The sequence below is a fragment of the Curcuma longa genome, chromosome 7 (genome assembly GCF_044706935.1).
Source record: "Curcuma longa cultivar G26 ecotype Majalengka, Jawa Barat chromosome 7, ITB_CL_G26_1.1, whole genome shotgun sequence".
Classification (NCBI taxonomy): Eukaryota; Viridiplantae; Streptophyta; class Magnoliopsida; order Zingiberales; family Zingiberaceae; genus Curcuma; species Curcuma longa.
This window is the reverse complement of record NC_133867.1, coordinates 9,549,741-9,554,748: the sequence shown is the minus strand read 5'-3', so window position 1 is coordinate 9,554,748 and position 5,008 is coordinate 9,549,741. Positions and strand designations below refer to the sequence as shown.

The 5,008-nt window shown below is 35.2% G+C and overlaps 1 non-coding gene across 1 annotated transcript; it reads right to left on the bottom strand.

Moving 5' to 3' along the window:
• Positions 1-3,365: 3,365 nt before the first annotated feature.
• TRNAV-AAC (transfer RNA valine (anticodon AAC)) lies at positions 3,366-3,439 on the bottom strand. The gene has a single exon. It is a non-coding gene; the product is annotated as a tRNA-Val (tRNA).
• Between the last annotated feature and the right edge of the window lie 1,569 nt (positions 3,440-5,008).

Here is a 5,008-nt window from a genome sequence, read left to right as displayed (position 1 = left end):
TGGAGCTGGAGTGCTGCTAGCTGAACTAGAGTTTCAGTGCTCAGTTTGGAAGTGACACAAAGAAGAAAATGTTTTATCTAATCTACTTGTTCATTGTTTGGTCGTCCTGCATTCAAATCAGTGGATCTTTCTTAATGATAATGTCATGAAGCTCTGTCTATGGAAGAATCAAGCTTTGTCACTAGTGTTTGAAGGTTTGATATCAAGAAATTGAGATGTTAACTGCAACTAATAAACAAGAGATTTGTCAGAAGATGCCTGAATTCACGTTTCAGCAAAGGGACAGGTTCTGAATTCTGATATTGCTCTTCACTTTTATTGTGCATTTTCTTTGTGCTGAACTAATCCTCATGAACAAACTGGACAATTGATAGCTAAAGGTGGCAGTGCATCTGATACTATTTGTGCTAGAGCAATTAAACAAATACTGCCTTATATCTTTTTGTTTTTCAGATTCTGGAGCAAAGGCCAAACAAAAGTCACAGGGCAGCGTATGCAAGAGACATGGAGAAAGGTACACAAAAGTGAAACTTACTAGATTTGATAAGCTTGTCCAAGGCTATGTCTGCTCACTGTTTATGGTCCCTGATAATGGGACAAAATTTGGATGAATGATGATAAATGTCTTCATCACATGCCTCTCTTTTCCAACTAATTCATATTCAGTACACCACCACACTTGTTTCACACAAAGGTATGAATATTACATCAGATTGTAGATGAATTAATTTTGTATAGATTTGTATGCAATCTACCAGCATAATAAAATATGACTTTTATCAGCTTGTAGGTGCATCGTTTAATAGATTTAGATGCACCAGTTTAAACACATGATACAACTTTCTTCTCCTTCACCTATGAATGTACCTGTGTACTCCCTCAATTCTTCTTCTTTCGCTTATCTATCGGCCTCACTCTGTGGTTGCAGACCCCAATCTAACTCCTGTGAAACAACTTGCTATTGCCCCGGCATCGCCCTACTTTTGTCGTTATGTCGTAATAGCAAGTTGAACACTATTAACAACTCATAGGTTTGAGTTCCTCGATTGCCAAGATATCGGATAAGAAGAAGATCGGAAGAGAGGGCGAGAATAATGTACTTTTTGTAGGATCAAATTCGATGTTAGAGGAGGATGAATACGTTATAAATTTTACGAGGTTTAAACAACGGAAAATAACTTTAAAAATATTGACAAAGTAATAGAACGAAATAAAGATAAATAATTGAATCCAGGTACACAGACGTTTTGTAATTGACACAGACGTTTATGCAGATAAAAATATTTACGAGGTTTATGCAGATACACAGACGTTAGACGTATGGTGGAATCGACTCCAGGTCATCACCTTCTGTAATTGACACCTGACCATTACGCCAGCAATACTATGCCCCCACCATCTGTGCTACACCCTGGGGGGCTTCTATATTGATCTTTCAAAAATATAGCCCTCCTTTCCATATTGATTTTTCAAAAAAACATATCCTCATAGTCATTGATATCTCGTATCTTTTCTCTCTCTCTCATTGATATTCCGCATCTTATTTCTTCCGCGTTAGTGATTTGTATATTTCTCCTCTCTATTCCATGATACTCTAAAAATATATCCTTCTCTCTCATAGTGATCTTTCTTCTTCCTCGATTAGAATAAGAAATAGGGGATTCTTTATCCATTTAGCGCAACTTATAATATTAATTTTTTAAAAATTAAATTATCTTTTCCTTTTTATTATGTAAATAGAAAAATGATCACTCTCACATATTCTTTATTTTTTATGAAATATTTAGATTTTATAAATTATATATTAGTTATCTTTAAATTTTTTTATGAAATATTTAGATTTTATAAATGACATATTAATTTTTATAGATTTTTAATAATCATAGTATTGAATTTATAATAATACTTATAGATTGTTCTTTAATATTTGAGAATAATTTATTATACATATATATTTTAATTTGGATCAATTAGTTATTGCTGAGATGCTCATTCTACCTAATTATAATTGAAATAAGTATGAGAAAATGAGTCTCTATCTATCTGTTGGATAGTATGAGAATTGGTAGATTAATAGATTTGTTTAATACGACTTAAAAGTTGATAATAAATTAAAAGATTCTTCGCTTGAGCATTTATTAGATTGTGTTGGTTGATTTCTTGTGAAGTGCATAATGATAGTAGTCGTCTCTTAGTGGATCGTATACTACTCAAATGGAAGAATATTTAAATATGATCTAGCTAAGTCATCTCAGTGTATGCTTGCGCCTAATCGAGAAAGAAAAATATACGATGCTACAATTCTATTAGAAGAAGAACACGAAGCTATGATTTAGGTGGAGGTTTCATTGAAAAAACAACATTGAGGGAGATGATATTAAAACACTTTATTTTAATCATTGGCGGAGCCAGTCCGGGTAATGTACCCGCGGGCTGATTCCAAACTACCCGAGCTATTCTCTTCATTTATTCAAATTTGCCTTTCTTTTACCTATAAATCCAAAAAAAAATTCTTCTTTAATGGTATTAGGCCCCCGGGCTATAGCCCGGGTACCTCTGAAGGTGGCTCCGCCCTTTTTTAATGTTAAGGTTCTAATACAACAAGTTTAATGGCATGCCTCTTCCTTGAGTGAGTCAACGCCTAAATTAAGCTCATCTTGAACAATCAATGAATATATAATATTAATTATTTGATTGGAAGAGATCATGCATCTTAGTTGACATTTTTTTCTTCCCTCGTTAATATTTAACTAATAATAAAATTCATAACAATTAAATTATATACTATATATATTTTAGAAGTGTCATTTATTTTTCTTTTTTTATATTATATACAATATTAGATATATTATCTAATAATAGAGACCTGACCTCATTCAAAATAATATTCGACCAAAATAAAATTTGGAAGTGACACGGTACTCATATTTAAAAGGATTATTACCATGAATAATCCAAGTGTTTAATTTATAAAGATAATTTATTTTAAAAATATTAATAACTTTTTTTTAAATTTCAAATAAATTAATTTTTCAAAAAGTTAAATATTCTTATAATTTATCGGTATGCACGGCTGATGATGGCAGCTTATTATTATTATTATTTGGAGAATCAATCGAAACTTTGTTATGAAAATTAAATAAATCAAATCAATAAAAATTAATTAATTAATTCTATGGACTATCTAATTAATTGATTATTTGGGCATACATATCAGTTGAGTGGACTCGAACTGCGGCGCATTTGAAAATCTGTGAGACCAATAAAAAAAACTTGTGGGCTTAAATGGCGTCGCCTAGACTCTGTTTCCGGCCCGTTCAAGAAATCTGCGAGCCCATTTAAAATTTTTCAAACAAAAAAAAATATGGCGTCGCCCGGGTTCGAACCGGAGACCTTCAGTGTGTTAGACTGACGTGATAACCAACTACACCACGACACCATTATTGAAATGTCTTTTAATAAGATTTTATCTCTAATTGAAAAGGATGTACACTTCTCCGCCGCCGCCATTGTTGAAATGTCTCTTAATAATGTTCTGCTTCGAAGATAAATACTGTGCTCGAATAATATGCGAACAAATTAAATATCATTTAATTAAAAAAAAAAAAGAAATATGCGGCACGAAAACAGTTGAATTTTTTTTCAGGTAAATGAAGAATGAAAATTTGCTTTAAAACTAAAAGAAATCCAAAAAATTTTAGTTTATTTTCAAGAAAATCAGATTTAGGGAGGATGGAGAATTTGTTGAGTGCCCAAGCATAGAAATGAAGGCAAATGAGATTAATTAATACGATTACAAAGGTCCCCACCGCTTCCTCCGCCGCCTCCGCCGCCGCCCATCTCCTCTCCATTCCGTCCTCCGTGATCCCCATAAAATCCAGCACGCGTCTTCGGCTTCCTCATCTCATCGAGTCCCTCGCCGCGTGCATCGGCGAATACTTCCAGTGGCGTGGCTTTCTGCGACGGCGACTTTCATCAACCCGAAACTCCTTCTCGGGCGGGCGCGTCCGACCCACTCGTCCGCCGTCGACCCGTCACATGCTGGTTATCAATCGACGCCTTAATTCTTAATCGCGTGAATTCTTTGTCAAACTTTTGTCTATACTGCTAAAGCCGTCTCCTTTGTGTTGTTTTTGGGCGCAGCTGTGGTTCTTGTGGTTAACTCACCGACCGGAAAATGCCCCAATACAGACTCAGAATACAGGAAGTCCATCAAGAAGGGGGTCGTCTCTCTCGGATCGGTAAACGAAAGCCGGTTCTCTCAGGTGGAGGAGCTCTTCTGCCGGCCGGCCATAAATAGATTACTCCCTGATGTGCCGCTCTTTGCGCAATGCTTGAAAGGCCTTCAGGAATACTGCTTGCTTTCTTTGCTTTGCCAGGTGCTGGTGAAAATAAAATAGGCCTATACGAAGGAGCAGCACATCATCACTGTCGACAATTGTGCTATTGTCGATTCGTGTTGTTATGTTTCCTGCTTACCAGCCATTGCTAACATCACCTGTGTTCTTATAGAGTTTCTAATTTTTTGGAATGATCTGGAGCTGGAGTGCTGCTAGCTGAACTAGAGTTTCAGTGCTCAGTTTGGAAGTGACACAAAGAAGAAAATGTTTTATCTAATCTACTTGTTCATTGTTTGGTCGTCCTGCATTCAAATCAGTGGATCTTTCTTAATGATAATGTCATGAAGCTCTGTCTATGGAAGAATCAAGCTTTGTCACTAGTGTTTTTTTTCTTTGAAGGTTTGATATCAAGAAATTGAGATGTTAACTGCAACTAATAAACAAGAGATTTGTCAGAAGATGCCTGAATTCACGTTTCAGCAAAGGGACAGGTTCTGAATTCTGATATTGCTCTTCACTTTTATTGTGCATTTTCTTTGTGCTGAACTAATCCTCATGAACAAACTGGACAATTGATAGCTAAAGGTGGCAGTGCATCTGATACTATTTGTGCTAGAGCAATTAAACAAATACTGCCTTATATCTTTTTGTTTTTCAGATTCTGGAGC